Source organism: Geotrypetes seraphini, chromosome 8 (genome assembly GCF_902459505.1).
Source record: "Geotrypetes seraphini chromosome 8, aGeoSer1.1, whole genome shotgun sequence".
NCBI lineage: Eukaryota > Metazoa > Chordata > Amphibia > Gymnophiona > Dermophiidae > Geotrypetes > Geotrypetes seraphini.
In genome coordinates, this window is record NC_047091.1 from 101,571,109 (window position 1) to 101,596,658 (window position 25,550).

General features: G+C 44.2%; 1 protein-coding gene across 5 annotated transcripts in view; it reads left to right on the forward strand.

Moving 5' to 3' along the window:
* Positions 1 to 25,550, forward strand: part of SSBP4 (single stranded DNA binding protein 4) — a 589,526-nt gene that overhangs the window by 49,045 nt on the left and 514,931 nt on the right. Inside the window, exon 1 of one of the 5 annotated variants that reach the window (XM_033955057.1) lies at positions 18,737 to 18,809. The exons of the other annotated variants lie outside the window; for them this stretch is intronic. The gene's annotated coding sequence lies outside the window, so the exon portion shown is untranslated. Of the gene's footprint in view, positions 1 to 18,736; positions 18,810 to 25,550 lie in introns of those variants that run through there. 5 annotated transcript variants of the gene reach the window in all.

A 25,550-nucleotide genomic window follows, 5' to 3' on the forward strand; every position in this document is an offset into this window, starting at 1 on the left:
TTTGGACTCCCTCAAGCATTGCCATGTCCTTTTTGAGGTACGGTGACCAGTACTGTACACCTTATCCATGCATCTACCACCCTTTCTTTAAAAAAGTATTTCCTTAGATTACTCCGGAGTCTATCGCCTCTTAACTTCATCCTATGCCCTCTCATTGCAGAGTTTCCTTTCAAATGATGTTAGGTGCCTTGACTTAGGCATTGCGCAGAATTTCTCACACAACCTTAATCTTTTTATTTAAATTGGTTTTTAATGTTGTGGTCAATTTCCATGTCAATTAAGCCAATTAAGAAAATGTAGGTTGCGTGCAGAATTCAGTTAGGTGACACTGATAAGGGCCCCATTTATAGACAGATGACTAGAATGCACCTCTGCATATTCTTGCATAAAATTTGCATACACTTAGCTCGCATAAAATTTGCATACACAGCTTGCTGCTTGCTACAATATTGTGCTTGCAGTTGACACAGGCATCCGCCTATGCTACTCTACCTGCAATTTTTTGCATGGGCTTCCCAGTGAATGATGATGGGGCTGGGCAGGGGATGAACTGGGATAGTTACCATATTTTTGAAGTCAAAAAAGAGGACACAAGACCCTGCCCAATCCCAACTCTGCCTCCCACCAATATCACCCCTGACCTGCCCCATCTTTTACCCATTTCCTTAGTCCCCTTCCCTTCTCCTGTACCCTTTTAGTTCTTCTCTATGTCCCTCCCTTCACCCCCTCCCCTGCAGGTGTTTCTCTCTCTTTCCCTTCCTTCATCCCCCCAAGGAACCAGCATAGCGGTAGCAGTGAAGGAAGCAATCAGAGACAAGAAGACTTCGTTTAAGGAATGGAAATGGACAAAAACTGGAAAAAGCACAAACAACATCAAAGCAAGTGCTATAAGGTGGTAAGAGGGGCCAAAAGAGACTATGAGGAAAAAATAGCCAAGGAGGCAAAAAAATTTTAAGCTGTTCTTTCGATATATTAAGGGGAAACGACCTGCAAATTAAGCAGTGGGGCCATTAGATGATCATGGAATAAAGGGAGTACTAAAGTAGGACAAAGCCATCGCAGACAAACTGAACACATTTTTTGCATCTGTATTTACCAAAGAGGATATATTCAATAAACCAGAAACTGACAAGCTATAGCAGGAAATTAAGATGGGAAACTGACAGGGTCGACGGTCAGTCTAGAAGAGGTATGCAGGCAGATTGATAGGCTTAAAATGATAAATCCCCGGAACCGGATGGCATCCACCCGAGGGTAATCAATGAACTGAAAGGGACTATAGCTGAACTGCTTCAACTAATAGCCAATCTGTTGATCAAATCAAGAAGGATTCTGGAAGACTGGAAAGTGGCGAATGTTACGCCGATCTTCAAGAAAGGTTCGAGGGGAGATCCGGGAAACTACAGACCAGTGAGTCTGACTTAAGTACTGGGAAAGATGGTAGAGGCGCTGATAAAGGAATGCATCATTGATCACTTTGACAGACACAATCTGATGAGGACCAGCCAGCACGGCTTCAGCAAAGGAAGATCTTGCTTGACAAACTTACTACACTTCTTCGAGGGAGTAAACAGGCAGATAGACAAGGGTGACCCAGTCGACATTGAATATCTAGATTTTCTGAAGGCGATCGACAAGGTCCCGCATGAACGTCTACTTTGAAAAATTGCAAGCCATGGAATCGAGGATGATATACACACCTGGATTAAAAACCGATTGGCGGATAGGAAACAGCGAGTGGGGGTGAATGGACAATACTTGGACTGGAAAAGCGTCATGAGTGGAGTGCTGCAGGGTTTGGTGCTCGGGCCCGTGCTCTTCAACATATTTATAAATAACCTGGAAATTGGTATGACGAGTGAGGTGATTAAATTTGCAGACGATACAAAGTTATTCAGAGTAGTGAGGACATAGAAGGATTGTGAAGACCTACAACGAGACATAAACACACTCGAGGAATGGGCTGCGGAATGGCAAATGAGGTTAAAAGTGGATAAGTGCAAGGTGATACATGTTGTTAACAAAAATCATATGCACGAATTCAGGATGTCCGGTGCTGTACTCGGAGAGAGCCCCCAAGAAAGAGACTTGGGAGTACTTGTAGGCAAGTCAATGAAGCCGTCCGCGCAATGTGCAGCGGTTGCAAAAAGGGCAAACAGAATGCTAGAAATAATTAAGAAGATCAGAGAACAGATCAGAGAAGGTTATCATGCAGTTGTACCGGGCCATGGTGCACCACCACCTGAAATACTGCGTCCAATACTGGTCGCCATACATGAACAAGGACATAGTACTACTCGAAAGGGTCCAGAGAAGAGCAACAAAAATGGTTGGAGGAGTTGCTGTACAATGAGAGACTAGAGAAACTAGGCCTCTTCTCCCTTGAAAAGAGGAGACTGAGAGGGGACATGACCGAAACATTCAAGATATTGAAGGGAATTGACTTAGTAGAGAAAGAGAGATTGTTCATAAGAAATGCCACTGCTGGGTCAGACCATGGTTCACCCTCTTCAAGATGGAGAGAACAAGAGGGCACCCTCTAAAGTTAAAAGGGGATAGATTCTGTACAAACGTAAGGAAGTTCTTCTTCACTCAGAGAGTGGTAGAAATCTGGAACGCTCTTCCAGAGGCTGTTATAGGGGAAAGCACCCTCCAGGGATTCATGAAAATGTTAGATAAGTTCCTGCTGAACCAAAATGTACGCAGGTATGGCTAGACTCTAGTAGGGCACTGATCTTTGACCTAAGGGCCGCCGTGTGAGTGGACTGCTGGGCATGATGGCTGCTGGGCATGATGGACCACTGGTTTGACCCAGCAGCGGCAATTCTTATGTTCTTATGTTTTCTCTCTCTCCCTCCAAACTCCTCAAGGGTGCTTGCTTCTCTCTCTCCCTTCATCTTCTCCCCCGCCCCTTGCAGGTGCTTACTTCTCTCTCCCTCCCTCCCCATGGGTGCTTTTTCTCTCTCTCTCTTTCTCTGTCCCTTCCTTCCTCCAACGTCCCCCACCTACCTCCTTGCTGAAATTTAATCTTGCAGCAGCAGTGAGGTGAGCCTACTGCTGTCAGCCTGCCACAAAGCCATCTCTCTGGAACATCCCGTCTATGCGGGAACAGAAAGTTGCTCTAGAGAAAAGGCTTCTGAGGGAGGCTGCTGCCGGTCAGCCCAAAGATTAAATTTCAGCAGAGTTGGAGGAGGTAGGTGAGGGATAGGGGAGAGCAAGCCCCTCTGTATTCATACTGCCTCCTTTGTTTACAAGAAGAGATTTGCAGGCCTCCCAGTCTCAGCTGTAACTTAAAAAAAATTAATCCCATTATATTTTTTTCCTTTTGCTCATATATGTCCAGGGTTGGGGGGAGGGGGCTATTTTATGTTTTTTTATGCTTAAGAACAATTGTTGGGTATAAGGGGGGAGGGTTATTTGATGTGAATTAGACTTGGATGGAATATTAAGTGATGTTAAAATGTAAAGTGATTGTATCTTATGTTGCACTTATTGAAAGTTTTAAAAATGAATAATGAATTTATAAATTTAAAAAAAAAAATTGATCCCTGTGCTGCCACTGCTCCTGGCCCGGACAGTGTAGAAAGTCATTTGGATAGCAATAGTCCTCTAAAACAGTGTTTTTCAACCTTTTTACACCTATGGACCGGCAAAAATAAAAGAATTATTCTATGGTCCGGCATCAGTCTGTGGACCGGCGGTTGAAGAACACTGGGCTAAGTACTGGCCCAGACCCCGCCTATCTCTACCCAATCTCCACCCCAGACCCCGCCCCCCATAATAGTACTAATTGTACCTTGCGCGTCCCGTGCCTCATCTGGAAGCCTTCCCTCTGACGTTGCAACGTCAGAGAGAAGGCTTCCGGTTCAAGCACAGGATGCCCTTAGGAGCCACTGCCTGGGGCTTTGTGCACTGAATCAGTTAGGAAGAGGGAGCTGGCTCGAAGATATTAGAGGGCATCGATCACACTGTGGACCGGCAGTTGAAGAACACTGTTTTGGCTCTGATGCACGTGCTGGCCCTGTGGACCGGCAGGAAATTTCTGTGGACCGGCACTGGTCCATGGACCGGTGGTTGAAGAACACTGCTCTAAAAAGAGAACATATTTGGGTAAATCTAACATCTGGTAATCTTAAACTGGGGGGGGGGAGGGAGGGATTATTGGCAGATTTAGATAACTTCATTGCTATGAGAGTTCTGTATTGCCGTTGCCAAAGCACTAGGGAAAGGGATTCAAAGAAAAGAAAAAAAACAAACACTGCAAAATTGCAGGCAGGACTGCAGAAGAATGCAGGGTGGCACCAGTTCCTAAACCTTCCAGGTGGGGAGAGCAGCAGGAAGCTTTGGAAAAGATTCACACATTCCAGCACGCCTCCCCATTTGTCTCCTTTCATTCAGGAATTGCAGGAGGTGGACAGGGAGGGGGCAAAGATTGCTTGTGTTTTTCAAAGGATTGCCTAAAACCAGCAGGACAATACCTCCTTCTACCCCCCACCTCAGGCCATAAAAATTCCTCAGGAACTATTTTACAATTTCATGGCTGGGGGGGGGGGGAGGAGGAGAGGATGGAAGCTAATTTCAGGAAACCCAAATCTTGGATTTAAGGAAGCTTTTTCTAACTGTCAACTGGCTGTTCAGAGGAGGAGCCCCCCCCCCCCCCAACCTACCCCTGTATTCTGGTACAGCTCAAACAGAAGAATGGCCTCAGAACTAAAAAAGAATCTGAAAAAGGAGAATTCAAATCTCCCCTCCCCTTTATCACTTAGTATGATTGTGCCTGGGATACAAATTACTTTATCTTTCCATAAGGATAACACAACATTAAAAAAATATATATAATGTGTGTATTTGTGTGTGGCCAGCATTCAGGCTTAAAAACCTTGCAGGGATGTTCTCTGTAGAGACGACATACTGTGATTGGAAACTACGTGAAGATTTCTTGTACGCCCAAAAGGTGATTGTTGTAGAACTGCGGAAGAGAAAGCAGGGCAATGAATAGGCAAGGGGTGAGGTGATAAAGGCAGTCGGGCTGAAATTAACTGAAATCTCTTCCTGTCTCTACTTAGAGTCTTTAAGGGCTTGACTAAATCCTGAGATGTCTAGCTGGACTGGTGGTGAAAAGATCAGCCCTTGCTTAAATTCAAGATGCCTAGCTGGACTGATGGTGGATAGATTTACTAAACATGATTTACTAAAAAAAAAAAAAGACATTATTAAAGACCCATTTTTTCCAGTTAGCTTTTGGTGTGGATTCTTTTCCGGTTGATCACATTCATTGATTGAAAAGCTTTCAGGCACTCCTCAAACATGGAGAAAATATGGTTTATATGTTGTTTGATTGAATCTTGTGTGCAATGTTGTATGATTGTATTCTTTGAGTGCTGTCCTATATTTTATGGTGTTCCTTTCCCTTATTTTATTGAATTTTCATTTTTTGAAATATTATGTAAACCACTGAGAACTGTTGTAAGATTTAGCAGTATATCAAATTTTAATAAACATAAACATAGTTATGCTGGGAGCATTTGGAAGACTCCTAGCACTTAACATAAGACCATTAGTCTTACTGGGTCAGACCAATGGTCCATCAAGCCTGTTCTCACGGTGGCCAATCCAGGTCACCAGTACCTGGCAAAAACCCAGAGAATAGCAACATTCCATGTTATTGATCCAAGGCAAGCAGAGGCTTCCCCCAAGTCCTTCTCAAAAAGACTATGGACTTTTCCTCCAGGAAATTGCCCAAACCTTTCTGAAAACCAGCTACACAATGTGTTCCAGAGCTTAACTATTCTCCGAGTGAAAAAATATTTCCTCCTATTGGTTTTAAAAGTATTTCCCTGTAACTTCATCGAGTGGCCCCTATCATGAAGGGCTTATTAGGCAAAGCTGTCCACCAGAGGAAAGACGGCCTTAGTGGACCCCTGGTCTCTTTTCAGCCTAACCAGCTGTGCAACCTGAAGAAACCCCTCTGTTTCTATCCCCACCCCCATCCCAGATGTGGCTATGTGAGCTCAGGATAAAACAAGGAATGACTCAGACCTATATGCATGGGAAATCATAAAATAATCCTCTGACAGCTCAGAGTTTGCTAAAGGGACTGTGGATAAATGAAGACAAAGGTGTGTGTTGGGGGAAGGGTTAACCCAATGGCTAAGCAAGTCAAGAACCCCACCCCTTTCAGAATGGCACTGCCAAGAAGAATGTGCTTATACTGAAAGAATCGGAAGGAGGGCAGAGTTCTCACAAAGAATAGAAAAAGAGCAAAGCCAGATCTTTCTTAGCCACTGGGCCCTTAAACCTGTGATCTGGGGTGAGCATTAGGCCCTTGATTCACTGGATTTAAAGGAGTCTTAAGATCGGTATAGAGACAATGCTTGTGAAACTAGCATCATTTTTGTGCTGACTAGGTTGATGTGTCTCATATGTAGCCTAAGGTTAGATTGGTGAGTTGAGAAGTAGTGAAGGCAAAGTTCAGATCTCACACTCCTTGTGACCTTGGGTAAGTCACTTAACCCAATGTGTGACTATGTTCTCTTGTAGGGAACCCCAGGAATGGAATCTCCTACCTTTGTATATCAGAAAGCAATGTAATCGCGATGGGTTTAAGAAATTATTGAAGAGACACTTATTTTGTAATATGAAATATGGGCATTAAGATGGCTGTTTAGGTGTAAGCACTGGTCGCTTATTTGTGTGACTGTTTTTATATGTATTTTATGTACTTTTATTATGTATGTTTGCATTTGTGAGCCGCTTTGGGAAAGGCGGGTTATAAATTGAATAAAACAAAACAAAAAACAAACCCCCCATTGACTCAGCTACAGACTTAAGACTGTACTAATAATAATAATAATAACTTTATTCTTCTATACCGCCACAATCTTGCGACTTCTAGGCGGTTTACAATCAAGAGTGCTGGACATTCAGCGAAATACAATAAGTAGATATTCAGAGGAAATACAGAGATCAGAGACCTCAGGAGGCAATAGTATAGAAATACAATTTGCTGAGCGAAAATGTAATATGTAGATTTTAGTAGGTAATGTCCGACAGGACCTGTTGGGGATAAATAGCAACGTAAAGTTACGATAAAATGAAGATAACAGATTATATTTATAACAGTGCTGTAAGTTCAGGTGGAATAGGGAGGGAGAGGGAGAGCGGGTCAATTGTTTAGGTATTTCTGGAACAGGTATGTGTTTAGGCGTTTCCTGAATTCCCCGTATGTAGTGGGCGAAAGCAGTTGGTCTAGGTCTTTGCCCCATAGGACTGCTTGGTGAGAGAGAAGGTGTTCGTGGTGTTTTTTCATTTTGCAGCCTCTAACTGGAGGGGAAATGAGTTTTGGGTGTGTGTTTCTCTTGAGTTTCTTATTAGAAAATGCGAAAAGGTCCGTTATGTACTTGGGGGTCAGGCCGTATAGTACTTTGAAGCAGAGGCAGGCAAATTTAAACCTTACTCGGGCTTCCATTGGTAGCCAGTGCAGCTGCCGATAGTAGGGTGTCACGTGTAAGCCCTCCAGGGAAAGGAAAATACCCGGTGTACCTGAATATAACTCATCTTAACTATGTTTATGTTTATTATGTTTATTAAAATTTGATATACTGCTAAATCTTACAACAGTTCTCAGTGGTTTACATAATATTTCAAAAAATGAAAATTCAATAAAATAAGGGAAAAGAACACCATAAAATATAGGACAGCACTCAAAGAATACAATCATACAACATTGCACACAAGATTCAATCAAACAACATATAAACCATTTCCTTAGCAAAGCAGCAGATGAATCCAGACAAGTGGGAATAGCTCACATCGACCAGCAGGTGGAGATAGAGAAACTGATTAACCGTTGGCCTTATAGCCCGGTATTCTCTCTGTCCATTCAGTTTGCTCTATCTCCCAGCAGGAATGTGAGCTAGTCCTCTAGCTCCTGGATTTTGCTGAACCGAGTGCATTTCTGAGCGACTTGTGTCTGCTGTTGAGACTAGCTCTCTTCTAACAGACAGGGGTGCCTGGCTGAGCGGTGCCGGCTTTAGGTGAACACCTGGGCCCTCCCAGGTCCCTTCTCCACCCTACCCTCCGGAGGATTGAGGGATTCATTGGGCTCTGCTGTCTTCTTTCCAGTATAAAAAAAAAAAAAAAAAAAAAAAAGACAGAGCCTGTTAGTACTGTGCTGTTCCTGTTTGGTCAGCTAGAATTTCAACTGCCAGCCATAACTTCGCGTTTTAGAAGTCGCGTTTTTTGGGGTGAGTACTTCTGCTGATATTTGTTTCCCCGCTCCGCGTTCCGACTATCCGACCGAGTTGCGACGTTGACCGAGGGCGGGTCGGGGTCGCGGGTTAAGGGCGGGTTTGTAAACGAGCAGAAAGATAATGGCGGCAGAAGCTGCAAAGCGGTGTTCTCGCTGTGGTAAGCGAAGGACACTGCTAGGTCTGTGCTCAGCCGGGTGTTCAGATACACCGGCTGAGGCTTCTCAGGCAGCAGAAGTGGCTCAGTCCCGCGTTGGGGAAGCGCAAGTGATTTTCCCTTCCCTTGCGGTTGAGTCGGCCAAACACCAGACTACTGGGACAGAGGAGGGGAAGCCAGCGGAGGTAGTAGCGTCAGGGACGCTGGGAGGAGCCGCGGGTCCGCTCCTCTGTTCGGATCAGACTGGGTTGGCTGGATTTGGGCTACCTTCATTTTCGCCAGAATTTGTAATGTTAATGCACCGAGCTTTTATGTTGCAGGGCTCGCAGCCTGCTCAGCCGGTGCCTATGAGTATGTCGGAGCGTCCGGTTCCATCTACTTCCACTTCTGGTTTTGCTGCCAGACCTTTGTGTGCGGCTGCGGTTCTTGCGGCTTCTCCCGGAAATTCACGGGTAGCAAAAAAGCGCAGACTCGCAGCCGCGGATGAGGGAGATACTATTCCAGTCTCTCCGTTATCTCTTCCGGACTCCCTTGAAGAGGGGGAGGTATTGGACTTGGAAGATACCCCGGGTAGGGAAGTAGATGATCCGTCCGCTCTACGTCTTTTTCATAGGGAAGAACTTTCTTCATTAATTTCTAAAGCGTTGCAAGGCTTAAACATCTCGCAAGATGAGGCTGCTAATTCTGGTTCCACCAATCCCCTTATGACAGGGACACGAAAGCCACCCAGGTCCTTCCCAGTGCATGAGGCTATGCAGGAACTTATTACGGCGCAGTGGGACACGCCGGAGGCAAGTCTGAGGGTAGCAAAGGCCATGCGGCTATTGTACCCGGTGGCTCAGAAAGAACTTGAAAAATTTCAATTACCCAGGGTTGACGCGCTGGTGGCCGCAGTTACCAAAAAGACTACCTTACCGGTTGAAGGGGGAGTTGCTTTAAAGGATACTCAGGACAGGAAGCTTGAATCTTCTCTGAAAATGTCCTTCGAGGTAGCTGCGGTCACTCTACAGGCCGCAATTTGTAGTTCATACGCGGCACGAGCGTGTCTGCAGTGGTCTCAGTTAATGACTGATAATTTAATGGAGTCGGGTGGTTCGGTTCCAGTAGAACTGGCTGATTTGGAGTCAGGTCTGGCATATTTAGCAGATGCTTTATATGATATTATTCGGGCTTCCTCAAAACAAATGTCTCTGGCGGTGGTTTCTCGTAGATCTTTATGGCTCCGTAATTGGGCAGCAGATGCAGCGTCTAAGCTCCGGCTCATTAAGCTCCCTTTTAAAGGCCGTTTGCTTTTTGGGGAAGATTTGGATAAATTAATTAAGGATTTTGGGGATACCAAAACCCAACGGTTGCCGGAAGATAGGCCTAGACCCACGTTGAAATCCTCCACCTCGAGACAGCGTTTCCGATATCGGACAGGTAAACCGGGTTTTAGGTCCACGTATGGTTCCTTCTCTTCTTCAAGGCCTAGGTTTCCGCAGAAAGGTTCCTTTCGTGCAGCGAAACCTCCTTCAGCTCAGTCAGCCCGTGCCCCAGCAAATCGGTCTTCACAATGACGGGGTCTTGGCTCCCTCCGCTATTCCCTTAGGGGGAAGGCTGTCGGCTTTTGTAGCGGAGTGGGCCAATATCACGTCGGATCAGTGGGTGCTAGAAATCATTCGAGACGGTTACAAGTTAGAGTTCGCCTCTCCCGTCGCCGATTCTTTCTTGGTGTCCCCATGCAATGGGGTAACCAAAAGGGACTCGGTACGAATGACCCTTCAGGTGCTTCTAGATCTGGGGGCGGTGGTGCCGGTGCCACAGGAAGAAGTGGGACTCGGCAGATATTCCATTTACTTCATTGTGCCAAAGAAAGGGGGGTCGTTCAGACCGGTGCTGGATCTCAAACGAGTCAACGAATTTCTCAGTATCCATCATTTTCGGATGGAGACAGTTCGGTCTGTCATTGCGGCGGTGAGGCCGGGGGAGTTCCTCACTTCCCTCGATCTCAAGGAGGCGTACCTCCACATTCCGATTTGGCCCCCGCATCAGAGGTTTCTGCGGTTTGCGATCCTAGGCCAGCATTATCAATTTCGGGCGATGCCCTTTGGTCTGGCAACAGCTCCTCGCACTTTTTCAAAGGTGATGGTGGTTGTGGCAGCATGTCTCCGCAAGGAGGGGATTCGAGTTCACCCTTACTTAGACGATTGGTTGATCCGCGCCTCTTCAAGGCAGGAAAGTTTGTCGGTGACTCAGAGCGTGATTTCTCTCCTTCAGTCTTTGGGGTGGATCATCAACTTTCCAAAGAGTTCGCTGTCCCCGTCCCAATCCTTAGTGCATTTAGGGGTGATGTTCGATACTTGTCGGGGAAAGGTGTTTCTACCCCGAGAGCGGGGAGAGAAGTTACAGTCTCAGGTTCGTCTACTTCTCGAATCCCCGAGACCTCGGGTTTGGGATTATGTACAGGTTCTAGGCTCGATGGTGGCGGCTATAGAGGTGGTACCCTGGGCTCGGTTCCACATGAGGCCGTTGCAAATGTCTCTTCTTTCACGGTGGTCCCCGGCGTCCCAGGATTACGATCTGCGTCTCCAATGGACTCCTCGAGCGGCTTCCAGCATGCAGTGGTGGCTCAACGAGTTCAATCTTTTTCGGGGCATGCCGTTGGCGACGCCGGATTGGGTCGTAATCACGACAGATGCCAGTCTTCGGGGCTGGGGGGCTCAGTGCCTACAAGCATCGATCCAGGGGGTTTGGTCCTCGGTAGAGGCCCAGTGGTCGATCAATATGCTGGAGTTGAGAGCTATCAGGCTGGCGCTTCTGGCATTTCAGTCCAGGATTCAGGATCGTCCAACCAGGATCTTTTCGGACAGCGTCACAGCAGTGGCGTATATCAATCGGCAGGGGGGTACCCGGAGTGCTCAGTTAGCCGAAGAGGCAAGGCTGTTGTTTCAGTGGGCAGAGACGCATGTGCCTCTCCTCTCGGCGGCATACATTGCGGGTCACGAAAATATTCAGGCAGACTTCCTCAGCAGAAATCGTCTCGATCCAGGGGAGTGGGAGCTGTCCGCTCAGGCGTTCGATATGCTAGTCCTAAAGTGGGGACTCCCAGAGATAGATCTCATGGCCTCGTCTCGCAATGCAAAGCTGCCTCGGTTCTTCAGCCGACGAAAGGAACCGAACTCGGAGGGGGTAGACGCGTTATCTCTCCCGTGGCCTCCAAATTCCCTCCTATACATATTTCCTCCTTGGCCGATGATAAGTCGTGTGTTACAACGCATCGCTCTCTTTCAGGGACAGGTGATCCTGGTAGCTCCGGATTGGCCACGTCGTCCGTGGTACGCAGATCTGATGCAACTATATGCGGGCGATCGTTTGAAATTTCAAGTGACTCGGGACTTACTAACTCAGGGTCCAATCTCCATAGAAGATCCGTCCCACTTTGGTCTTACGGCCTGGCTATTGAACGGTCACGGCTAAGGAATAGAGGTTATTCTGAGCAGGTGATTGCCACGCTTCTTCAAGCGAAGAAGCTTTCCACGTCTACCTCCTATGCTAGAGTCTGGAAAGTTTTTGACTCGTGGTGTGGGAGGCACGGGATTTCGCCCTTTCGGGCGTCTTTATCGGCTATTCTTTCATTTCTGCAAGAGGGCGTAGCTAAAGGGTTGGCCTATAATTCTCTGAAGGTTCAGGTAGCGGCCATTGCTTGTTACAGGGGCCGGATTTCTCATTTGGCGCTGGCATCACAGCCCGACGTAGTCCAATTTTTAAAAGGAGTTCACCATATCAGACCTCCTATGAAGAGACCGTGTCCCTCATGGAGTCTTAAGCTGGTCCTTGGGAGGTTACGAATGGTGCCTTTTGAGCCTTTATCCATGGCTACGCTAAAAGATGTCACTTTGAAAACAGTGTTTTTGGTGGCTATGGCTTCGGCAAGACGGGTGTCTGAATTGCAGGCGCTATCTTGTAGGGATCCTTTTTTGCGGATTTCGGATGCTGGTGTATCGGTTCGAACGGTACCGTCCTTCTTGCCGAAAGTGGTGTCTTCCTTTCATATGAACCAGTGTTTATTCCTCCCGGCCTTTCGGAAGGAAGATTGGGGGGAGCAGTACTCGTTGTTGCGTCTCCTGGATGTGCGCCGGATGATTCTACATTATTTGGGGGTGACTAACGACTTTCGCCGGTCGGATCACCTCTTTGTTTTGTTCGCGGGGAAAAACAAAGGAATGGCCGCGTCGAAAGCTTCCATTGCGCGTTGGGTCAAGGAGACGATTGCTTCGGCTTATTTGTTGACAGGGAAGCAAGTGCCAGAGCAACTTCGTGCTCATTCAACTCGGGCTTTAGCTACGTCATGGGCGGAGTCCGGGGGTCTTTCCTTAGAGGAGATTTGCAGGGCGGCTACTTGGTCGTCGGGAAATACCTTTTCAAAACATTACCGGTTAGATGTGGCAGCCAGTGAGGAGGTTAGTTTTGGCGCTTCAGTGATTGCGGAAGCGGCATTAACTTCCCACCCGATTTAAGTTTTGCTTTGCTACATCCCACTTGTCTGGATTCATCTGCTGCTTTGCTAAGGAAGGTAAAATTATGTTCTCACCTGTTAATTTTCTTTCCTTTAGAAGCAGCAGATGAATCCAGAGCCCCACCCTTTAACTTCAATATCTATATAGGTGTTCGGGGGCAGTCTTTGTTTATTTTCCAATTGAGTTATTGTTGGTAGTTGTTCAGTAATGTCTCATTGTTGCATTTGATACTGGAAAGAAGTTTTTTAAGCTGCTCATTCTCCTATCTCGGGATGCTTGGGCAAGGAGCATAACTGAATGGACAGAGAGAATACCGGGCTATAAGGCCAACGGTTAATCAGTTTCTCTATCTCCACCTGCTGGTCGATGTGAGCTATTCCCACTTGTCTGGATTCATCTGCTGCTTTGCTAAGGAAAGAAAATTAACAGGTGAGAACATAATTTTACCATTTTCTCCATGTTTGAGGAGTGCCTGAAAGCTTTTCAATCAATGAATGTGATCAACCGGAAAAGAATCCACACCAAAAGCTAACTGGAAAAAATGGGTCTTTAATAATGTCTTTTTTTTTTTTTTTTTTTTTTAAATTTATAATTATACAGTCTTATTTTACAAGAATTAATTCTTGTTACATTGAATACAGGGAAGAAAATTTTAACACAATAATACTTTTACAACAATCATCATAGTGATAAACCCCTTCTTAGACCACAATAAACAGGGGGTGACCAAAACTAAAATTAGAGAGAGATTTAGAGGAATAGTACAAAGAAGAAAGGCATAATGTATCTAGCGCCCATTACTATTATTATCCCTTAATCCTTAATGATCTGCTTAACATCTAGAAATTCCTTCAGATGGTTAGGAGAGAAAAAAAACATATTTAACACCTAAGTACCTAACCAGGCATTTGCAGGGATTCACCAATAAAAATGTTGCTCCAATATTTATAGTCTGTTGTCGCATTGCAAGAAATTCTTTCCTCCGTTCCTGTGTAGTCTTAGCTACGTCAGGATATATCCATATTTTCCGTCCCCCAAATAATTTTTGGGAATTTTTGAAAAACAATTTCATAATCATATTCACATCCTGTTCAAAGACAAATGATACTAGTAATGTTGCTCTGTCCATTTCAGATGTTATCGTTTGTTCCAGTAAAGCCGTCACATTTGCAAAATCTATCACATTTGTCTCTCCTTCTCTTACTTTCCCAATCTCATTTCCATTTACCTTTCCATTTCCGTCAGGCATCTTTTTATTTGGTAGGTAATAAATTTTGTTAATTGGAGGAATACAGTTTGAAGAAATTTCCAAATTCTCAATGAAGTATCTTTTCAACAAATCAATAGGTAACATTCCTGAAGTTTGAGGAAAATTTAGAAAGCGGAGGTTCAAACGCCTATTAAAATTTTCAAATTGTTCTAGTTTCTTATGAATGGTGGAGCTATCTTTAATTGAAGCCAATTTGAATTGTTGCAATTGTTGTATATCCACCTGCATTTGCTTGGCTTGGCCTGTATACTCTAACTTCATAGATTCAACTGACCCAGTCAATAATTCCAATTTTTTATTTAATTTTGTTACCTCTTCAGTTGATTTTTCAATTTTCCCTTCCATCCTTTGCAGCAATTGCCAGATGCTATTCATGGAGACCTCCGTCTGGGAGAGAGAAAGATCCCCTCTCTCTGCTGTTGTTTCCATCTGCCGTTCCGCCGACCACGCTGTGCCCTCGCCGGGAGACCCCACGCTTTCACTTCCGGAAGCGTGTGTCTCTCGCCACAGCGTTTCGGCTGTTGCCGGACACGGAGGCGTCATGGGAGCCGAAGGAGACAGCGATGTCTCAGTGCCCGAAAGGGCCAGTGACTCCCTCCCGTCACCGCCCAACGCCGAGCTCTCCACTCCAGCTTGTGTGGGCGCCGGAGAAGGCGCGAAGAAACGATCCATCGTCTGTTGAATCGGGGTGGACGTCAGGGCCGACGAGGCAGAGACCCTAAGCACCCCTTTCCTCTTAGAAGGCATCAATATCAGGTATAATGAAAATACAGGCTAGGAGCTTGTTATCAGCGTCTCTCGCAGCTTCTCTACATCGCCGCCATCTTGGTCCCCGAAGTCTAATAATGTCTTAAAGGCTTTGAAATTTACTTCAGACCGAATATAACTTGTAAAAGGATGCTTTAAGGCGGCTAGTTTCCCACCTAGTTCTACTCGCTGCCGGGAGAACTAATCTGTTATCTTGTAACGATCGCAATATACACCCAGGGGTGTAAGGAATAGTCGGTGAATTCAGATAAGCAGGTACCATATTATGAAATACTTTGTGGGCAAGTACTCATTTTTTGAATTGAATTCTATAGATCAGTGGTTCCCAACCCTGTCCTGGAGGAACACCAGGCCAATTGGGTTTTCAGGCTAGCCCTAATGAATATGCATGAAGCAAATTTGCATGCCTTTCACTTCCATCATATGCAAATCTCTCTCATGCATATTCATTAGGGCTAGCCTGAAAACCCGATTGGCCTGGTGTTCCTCCAGGACAGGGTTGGGAATCACTGCTCTAGATAACCAGTATCCAATGAAAATGTGTATAAACAGGAGTCATATGATCAAATTTATTTTAAAACCCTAACAACTTAATGCCTACTGTTTTTGTAAGCCTATTTATGTCTGATTTAGTCTGTCGTTGATAGTTCCCCCTATTTTTTTTTTAATTGTAAAACACCTAGAATACATGATAACCGTTTTATCAAATTTTAATAAAAACTTGAATGGCAGTGTTCTGCAATGTCTGAAGTCGTCTGATGTTAAATTTTGTAAGACCTGCATAGATAATGTTACAATAGTCAAGTCCGATCAACAGAAGATAAGTTGAAAGTTTTTTTTCTTCTATCATTCAGCACGAACAGCCCTGCTTAAGGTTTTTACATTCTGGGAGTGCAGTGGAGGTTTTTTGCCAGTGAGGTTATCACCTAACCACCGGTTAACCACCTTTGTGGAGGTGGGAGGGTTTCAGTCTGAGGCTTTTTCTTCCATTTTTTATGGCACATCACATCTAAACCCAAGCAGTACTGTTTACGTCCCACCTGACTTTAGATTTCTCTTGTGAAAGTGTATTTTGGACAGTATTGAGTTTTTCACAAATCCGAGTTTCTCTCGCTAACAAGTCAAGTCTTGACATAAAAAAGTATGAAAACTCTTGTCAAATAAAAACCTAAATCCAAAATAATTCCCAAACAGGAGAGCGCTTCAGAAAAACAAATAATCAGCCAAATCTGAGGTAGATGTCTCCTCAGCCCCTCTAATATTTATAAGCTACAGGAGAACTATAGTGGCGGAAGACAGTTTGGGGAAAGTATGGCATGGGGTGTTTTAAAAGGGTAGAATTGTCATGTGTGGACCTGGGTAGGATTAGAGGCATCCAGATTCTAGACTTTGTGTTTTGGGAAAGAAACACAAATTATGTTCAGAGCAGAATTCATGGCACTTACATGCTAAGATAGGTGTATGTAATACCGCCAAATATCCTAGTCAAGATTGATGCTTTTAGGAGTCTGGCCCCCATGTTCCTGCCCTTGAGGCAGGCAAATTGGGCTAGAAGTCCAGGGGAAGGGACGGGCCTGTCCCTTGTGACTGAAATCACAGTCCTGCTGCACCTTTCCTCCCAGCAGGAATGTGGATTCCTGCTTACCTTAAAGAAAGCTAGAGAAAAAAAAAGACCTATGTTCCACACTGTAACTGAAGCAAAGGAAAACTAAAAAGGTGGAAAAATAGTCTCTGGATAGTACAGGTAAAAATTTATTAAAAATGTATCTAAAACATATAAAATGATAAAATACAAAATTCAATGCACTGTGAAGCATAAAAACATGGCCTGAAAATTAGGTGTAGGTTGAATACCAAATGCAAGTTATTGGGATGGAGACACAGTATACAGATTCTGTGATCATATAAGCCTTCTTGGCATCCTTTGGAAACTTAGCTAAAACGCTGGTCTCAAAAGCTTGGAGTATCCGGGAAAGACCAAATTAAATGCCATTTCCTCAGGATTGCCATGTTTAGAACCCCATCTGAATGTAAGACTAGATGCCTTAAAGCAATGCCTCATTAGACTTTCAAGTCTCTGGTGCTGCTGTAACTTATGACCAAGTTAAACACCAAACCATCGTGTAAATCATCTTGGCCTATGCATTTACCAAGGCCATATCACTAAACCATATTTTTGGAAGCCTGGCTTTAACTGTCTCTCTCTCTCTGCTTAGTTGTTTGTAGTCTCTCTGAAGATTCACTGGGCATCTGTCTGTTCTATTTGGTTGCCCATATTTCTAATTTATGTGCTTATTACACAAGGGCTGGAAAACTTAGCCCAAAGGAACATGACCATGAGAGTCGCAGGATGCGAGTAGCGGTGTGCTGCTGCTCTCAGCTCTTCAGGTACTGTGTAGTCTGCAAATATAGCAGACTCTACTAGAGAGAAGCTGACAGGGCCTAGGGTAGCTTCGGTAATGGAATACCGTGAGACGAATGTGGCAATATATGAGCATGGATGCTGTGGGTGCTTAAACACCTCCAATATTGAGCAAACTCCTTGATTGTATCCAGGGAGACATAGGGCTCCTTTTACGAAGGCACGTTAGGGCCTTAACGCGCGGAATAGCTTGCACTAAAATACCGTGCGCGCTAGCTGCTACCGCCTCCTCTTGACGATGCAGGTGTTTTTTCTGCTGGCGTGCGCATGCTAAAAACGCTAGCGCACCTTCGTAAAAGGAGCCCATAATTTTTGTTGGGTTTAGCACCCTAATTATTTTATTTTTTTAGTATCTATATACCACTTATAGCCTAAGTGGTTTAAATTCAGCTACTCGAGCATTTTTCCCTATCTGTCCTGGTGGGCTCACACTCTACCTAATATATCTGGGGCAATGGGGGATTAAGTGACTTGCCCAGGGCCACAAGGAACAGCATGGGGTTTGAACCCACAACCTCAGGGTGTTGAAGCTGTAGCTCTAACCACTGCGCCACACACTCCCTTTTGAAAAGTTGACTTTGATGTATATGAGTACGTTGCCTCACTGGGCTCCAGACCTATACCGTACATCAGTCTTACTGGAGCATGGTTTTGCTGTTGTTTCTTTCTCTGGCCTTGGCGATTTATGGTACTGGCCTCACTTTGGTTTCTTGAGCTTTCATTTTACACCTTTCCAACTGGTGTATACCAGCTGCATTCTCTATGCTAGAACATGGCTGCCTCACAATCTTTTTCTACTTTGGATGCAAGGTTCAAAGAGTTTCTCAACTATTGTTTTGCAGAACCGAATTGTAGGGTGATTAAAAGATGAGTTGGCTTGAGATGGCCAGCCATGTTTTTTTGGGAACAAGAGGGAGGGGGGAACAATGAAAGAGAATATATCAAACAAAAGAGAAAATGAGTATGAGACTTATGGTAAGGGAAGTAAGGAACCGAAGGAGAGAGAGAAGTAATATGTACAGTAAGTAGGAAAAGGAAGGTGAGTCAAAAGAGAGGAAGGCACAAAAATTGAGAGGAGGTGATGGAGAGTAAGCTATTGAAAGGTGAACAGATAGAATTCAAGGGCTGCAGAAGATATTGACTAATATAGAAAATGATTGAGATAAAGCAACAAAGGAAATAGATTTGAATGGAAAGGAGAAGTGAGATAGAGGAGAAGAGGGGAACAGGAAAGGGAATGAAATTGAAACAACGGAAGAAAGTTGAAAAGAGAAAAGGGAATGTGAAGGGTAGGAAGAAGAAACATAAGCTCTCCTTTTCCCCTGAATGGGAGATGGGCAGCTTCTCAATGCTGTCTCACTTTCATTACAGATAGAACTGCATTTATTGACTGATGGATTGATTAACTGCCTTTGAGAAGAGATTCACCCAAGGTGGTTTACAGCAGGTATAATTCAGCATAAAGCTTACAATTTTGTTAACAGCATAACAATAGTAAATAGACCAAATATATACACCGATACAATGAATGAAGTAAAGTTAAAAATCAGTCAATTGCAACTTACTAATAGAACTACAATGAAACAGTTTCAAAAATATGCTTATTAACAGCAATGACATTCACATGAGAGAGATATGGTATATACTAAAAGAGAGACATAATACTTATACAGCATCTCATAAGTACAGATCTGAACATTCAAATAATATAGATATACGAGGTCTGTTCAAAATATTTTAGGACAATTTGAATTGTGCACTAACGGGAAGTTCTTTTGAGAGGCGCTAGTTGGCATTGACTATCTTGTAACCTCCTTTTTTCCGTTTGTTGATATCTGTTTTCGTCTCCGAGCTACAGCAGTTTTTGTAAAAGTGTATTTTCATGATAGACTATTTTTCATCATGCGCGACCTCAATAAGCAGTGCTATAACGTGAAGTTCTGTTTTAAATTAGGTAAGACTGCTTTAGAAACTTATTAAATGTTGAAAGTGGCTTATGGGCTACATGTCAAGAGTCATGGAAGGTGTTTTGAATGCATCAAAATTCCTGAATTTTGCACAAAAACGTGATGATGGTTCTTCTCCAGCTACCGTATTTTTTGCTCCATAAGACGCACCTTAGATTTAGAGGAGGAAAACAAGAAAAAAAATTATGCACCCAGCCTCCCTCACTCCCTGCTAGGCTCTGCACTCAACCCCACACTCAGGCTTTTGTTATTTTTTGGTAATTTACTTTGACTCCATGTGTCTCTTTTCTGTTTTTATCTGTTTCTTCTGTTTATGCAGGGTCTCCTATCCCTCTGACATTTCTTCTATTCTCAGGTCCACCATCCTTGTTCCTTCTGCACCCCTATTTGCCCTACTCAGCATCTTCCTTCTCTGTCCCTATCCTACCTCCATGTCCCCATCTGCCCTTTTTCCAGCATTGTCCCTCAGTGTCCTAATCTCCATTTTCCAACATTGCCTCTATGTTCCACTGTTCCTACCCTCTCCCTGTCTACCATTGACAGTCTGCATCCCTGACCCTGCGATCCCTCCTCGCCCAGCATTTCTCTTCTATGTTCTTATCTCTCCCCGAGTCCCGCGAGAACTGTGCCAACCATTCAGAAAGAGGCGTGGGCCCAGGCAGCAGCGCAGAAAGCACGCTGCTGCTGGCCCATATGCCATTGGACCACCAGGCATAAGGGGCGTTTAAAAAGATACTGCAGGGCAGGGAGTGTTTTAAAAGGAAAGAAGGGTGGGCGGGGGTGTTTTAAAAGGAAGGGCCGAGGGGCAGGTCGTGTTTTTAAAGGGCAGTGGGTGGGCAGTGTTTTAAAAAGGTACCGGGAGGAAGGGGGGGGTCGTTTTCGCTCCATAAGACGCACCCACTTTTCTACCCCCTTTTTGGGGGTGGAAAAAGTGCGTCTTATGGAGCAAAAAATATGGTACCTTACTCTCCTGACTTGGCCCCTGCTGACTTCTTGTTTCATAAACTTAAATCCACGCTGAGAGGAAAGAAATTTGACATCATTGAAGACATCAAACAAAATTCGAAGCAGCAACTTTTGGCGATTCCTGAAGATGCGTTTAAGGACTGTTTCCAAAAGTGGAAATGACATTGGGAAAAGTGTATACGTAGGGAAGGGGAGTATTTTGAAGGTGACCCAATGGAATAAGTTGGAAGAGGTTTCTACCGTGGCCTGGAGCGCTAAATGCTGTAAAAGTCATAGAATTCCTGACTTTAGTGCAGGAAGAGGCGGTCTGAGCATACTGCGAGTGATTTCCTTCACTCGCCGGCGCTCCGGCTGCCCTCTCCTGCCCGGTCAGAAAATACCGCGAATGACCGCAAATGACCGCGACTGCGATTCGCCAACCAGGGGACCAGGGGAGCACTGTATTTATCCAAGATAATGGCAACATGGCATGGCAAGACATTGTCTGACAAATGGCAAAAATATACCCCCCACACACACTTTTACTAAACTGCGATAAAGGTTATTAGTGCAGAGAGGCACGCTGAATGCTCCATGCTGCTCCCGACGCTCATAGGAGGAAACATCGCGGCTCCCGCACTAATAACCGCTATTGTGGTTTAGTAAAAGGGGAGGCTAGTTAACAAAGCATGGTAAAATATAACATGACAAACATAATATATTTAAATCACTAGTCAGAAAGACTTGATTTAAATCATGCACACGACATTATGAATGGAATTCATTTACCAAAAAATGTAAACAGTGCATGTCTATATAGCCTCATGCTACATAATTAAAATCTAAACCTTATTTCATGATTAATAACTTTTGGACTATAATGTATCTTAAATAGAAAACTTTCTTTAAAAAAAACCCCCAAAATATTTTATGAAAAAAAAAAAAATCCAATTTATGTATGATCTGTTTTTATTACTGAAAACTCTCCAACAGTACAAAAACACAAGAAATTACAATCCCAACAAATGCCAGAAAACAGCGGAGTTAATTAATCCTAAGCATCTCCAGCACTACAGGGCAGGCAACTCTGTCGCTCTCTCTTTACGAGTGAGATGTCTTCTCCATTTTTGTCCAGAAATGCACCATTTTTCCCTGATCACCCTTTCTTTTGGAATCACTACAATTCAGCAAGCGTGCAAGACATTTCCTCCTCAAGAAAGCACAGAAACGCAGACTGTGAAGTAGATAACAAGCACAGGCCTGATTAGTCTGTTCTTTTTTCTGCAGTGCCATATATTTATGTACAGTATTTATTTATTGAATTCATTTTCTATCCCGTTGTCCCCAAAGAGCTCAGAACAGGTTAAACATACATGTTATATAGTTAACAGGTTACAATTGGACATACAGTGTTTCCCCGGTAGTTCGCGGTCGGTGGTTTGCAGTGTTTTCCGACCGCCAATCGCCGACAAGGAGAGGGCAGCAGGAGAGAGCAGCCGGAGTGCCGGCGAGGGCAGGAAATCACTCGCTGTATACTCCGACCCCCTCTTCCTGCACTAAGTAGGGCCTTATCCAATTGGGAACTGCTTTGACACGCAGCTCCTGATTGGATAAACCCGACTTAGTGCAGGATGAGGCGGTCGGAGCGTACAGCGAGTGATTTTCTGCCCTCGCCGGTGCTCCAGCTGCTCTCTCCTGCCTCTCCCGCTGCCCTCTCCAGTCTCCCCCATGAAAAACCGTATTCACGGTTTTTCAAGATTCGCAGGGGTTCCTGGAATGGAACCCCCACGAATATCAGGGGAGTACTGTAATTACAGTACAATACAAGGTTGTATCCTAACTTGATACAAACTAGGGGCTCCTTTTACTAAGGTGCGCTAGTGTTTTTAGCGCACGCAGGAAATTACCGCGCGCTATGTGGCTAGAACTAACGCCAGCTCAATGCTGGCGTTAAGGTCTAGCGCACGGGGCAATGTGGTGCGCTATTCCGCGCGTTAAAGCCCTAATGCAGCTTAGTAAAAAGAGCCCTAGGTGTCTAGTACCAACAAATATAGAGTTTCCAGGTTACAATTTGCCATAGATCATTTAGTATGATGCTTTTGTTATTTACTGATCTCACATTTATGAGGTTTATAGTTGTGGAGGTGTATGAAAAATGGGGATTCCCCTTAGGTTGTGGGGGCTGTGTTAGGAGGGTTTTTCTGAAGGGAGGTTTTTGGGTCAGCATATCTGCTCTGGTTGATGACTGGGATAGGAGGCACATGATGGATAAGATTATTATAAGTTTAAGGTATAGTGTTTGGGTTGTTGAATTATATTTTTAATTTTGTTACCTTTATTCTATGTAGGTTGGATTTGGCTGGGTAACAGGTGGAGGGTGTTGAGGGTGATTGGTGGGTGGATCTATATATGTAATGTGGGCCTAGGGAGTGGGTGGGTGGCCCTAGGCTGAGTTCACAGTGTGGCTGTGGAGACTATCTTGAGAGATCTCCTAGAACAGGGGTGCCCACACTTTTTTGGCTTGCCAGCTACTTTTAAAATGACCAACTCAAAATGGTCTACCAACAATAAAATAAAAAAAAAACCCACAAAGCACACTGTATGGAGAGAAAATGTTAATTATCATTTATATTCAGGTTTTTTTTTCTCAAAGAGGTCAAGGCAGATGACCTTAAAATATGCAATGTCACCTCAGTAACAACTATACAAAAATAGACAAATATACCCCTCCCTTCTTACTAAACCGCGATAGCGGTTTTTAGCGCAGGGAGCTGCGCTGAATGCCCTGCGCTGCTCCCAATGCTCATAGGCTCCCTGCGCTAAAAACCACTATCGCAGTTTAGTAAAAGGAGGCCATAGTGCAAAATATAGACAGCAGATATATATTCGGACACATTTTGATCACTAAATTTAAAATAAAATAATTTTCCCTACCTTTGCTGTCTGGTGATTTCATGAGTCTCTGGTTATACTTCCTTCTTCTGAGTGTAAATCCAATATTTCTTTCTTTCTGCCTCTCCTCCAGACCTCATTCCATTCCCCAACCAACATCTCTCTCTGTCCCTCCATGAGTCTAACTTTTTCTTCCTCTTTCCTTGCCCCCTCCCCTTTCTTTCTTTATTTCTTTCTTTCTCTCTCTCCCTGCCCCCTTTCTTTCTTTCGCTCCCTGCCCCCTTTCTTTCTGTCTGTCTTTCTCCCTGCCCCCTTTCTTTCTTACTGTCTTTCTCTCTCCCTGCCCCCTTTCTTTCTTTCTGTCTTTCTTTCTTTCTCTCTCCCTACCCCCCCTTTCTTTCTTTCTGTCTGTCTGTCTTTCTTTCTCCCTGCCACCCCTAAGCCACCACTGCCGATTTCTCCCTGCTTCCCCGACGCCAGGCCAGGCGCGTACAAGCGCCGGGTCCACAAGCCTTTCCCCCTGATGTCAATTCTGACATCAGAGAGGAAGTTCCAGGCCAGCCAGGCAACGATTGGCTGGCCCGGAACTTGATATCGGGGGGAGTGGGGGAAAGGCTGTGTGCCCGGAGCTTTACGCGCCTGGCCTGGCGTTGGAGAAGCAGGGAAAACAGAATGCAAAGGCAACGTGAATCTATCGCAGAGCCTAGGATGGACTCTGCGATTGACTCGTGTTGCCTTTGCGATCTGATGGTCGATTGCGATCACCTCTGTCCTAGAAGGTAGCCTATAGTTAACATACATAATATACAGTTAACAGGTTACAATTTGTCAGTTATACTACAAGTTTTTTTTTTTGATACAAGTTTTTATCCTAATTTGACACATACTAGGAATCTAATACCAATATATATAATATATAGTTTACAGGTTAAATTTGCCATAGTTACATCCAAGATTTTTCAATACATACCCTCCTTCATATCTGATGTTACCTTCTCTCCTGTTGCTAAAGATTCTCTCTCTTGTCCCTTGGTCTTATTTTGACATTTGAGTATTACCAGCCCAAACTGCTTCCAGTCATGGTGAAAATCAGAATGAGTGGTGCTAAGTTATTAACAAAAATGCACCTAGACCGAAATCTTTTTAAATTAAGAAATCCAATGTAATATGAATGGGATATACATGAGGCAGTTTTTAAAAATCTCCAAGAAGATGCAAGTTCAGCTGGTGCATTTTCCCTATAAAAAACCAAAAAAAACTCTGTGGAGTGACGATGTTCCTAAATGGACTTTATTTGAAAGTATCAAAGTTCCAAAGGTATACTAAAATCATCCACATAAAATAATTCCATCCACATAAAAGTAAATCATCCACATAAAAGCCTTAAAGGCCCTAGTCCGCTAGTGATACAGGACCCAACACGGTCCGTGTTTCGACAAAAAGTCTTCTTCAGGGGTCCCTGGGGGTCCTATAAAGGTATGTACGTTGGAAACCTGGGGGTCCTATAAAGGTATGTACGTGGGAAACAATTGAGTGGTGAACCGGAAGTTTTGTCAAAACGCGGACCGTGTTGGGTCCTGTATCCCTAGCGGACTAGGTCCTTTAAGGCTTTTATGTGGATGATTTACTTTTATGTGGATGGAATTATTTTATGTGGATGATTTTAGTGTACCTTTGGAACTTTGATACTTTCAAATAAAGTCCATTTAGGAACATCGTCACTCCACAGAGTTTTTTTTGGTTTTCTCTGGATTTTCTTCTTTGTGGATATTTTGGGGTCAATTCCTTTTGTTTTTTGCATTTTCCATATAGACTTTGCACCGATTGTCAAATGGTTTCCCAAGCATACCTTCCCTTTTGAAAACTACTAGAGATTGGCATCTGCCTCTTTCTGCAGTTTTCTCTTATCAAAATAGGGCTTGCAGAGGAGAATCAAACTGTTAATGCATCTAGGTAAATGCCTTTTGGAAGTTGCCCTGTATATATGTAAATCAAAGTTTAGTATTTAAAAGTATGATGCTGAAACATGCTTCTTTAACAGGATTGTGCTGGGTGGGGTGGTGTTGGGGGTAATCATAATTCTTGAATTTAATTTTTAAAATCGCAGTGGAGTGTAGATACTAGAAACCTGAAAGTTAGTTGGGGGAGGAGGAGGCGGCAAGGCTGAAGGGTCAAATAAAATGCCTAATACCCTGCAGTGACCTTGCCCTGAAAACTGTAGGAGACCCAAAAGAGACGTTCTTATAAGTTTTAGATATCTTAGAATGACAGAGACAAGAGGCATCTGCCTAGGACCAGAATTTCAGCTTTTAGGTGAACAAGAGTTGTCTAGAAACACTAAGGCCCTAATGGTGAATTTAGGTGCCCTGCTGCTGCCTAACTTA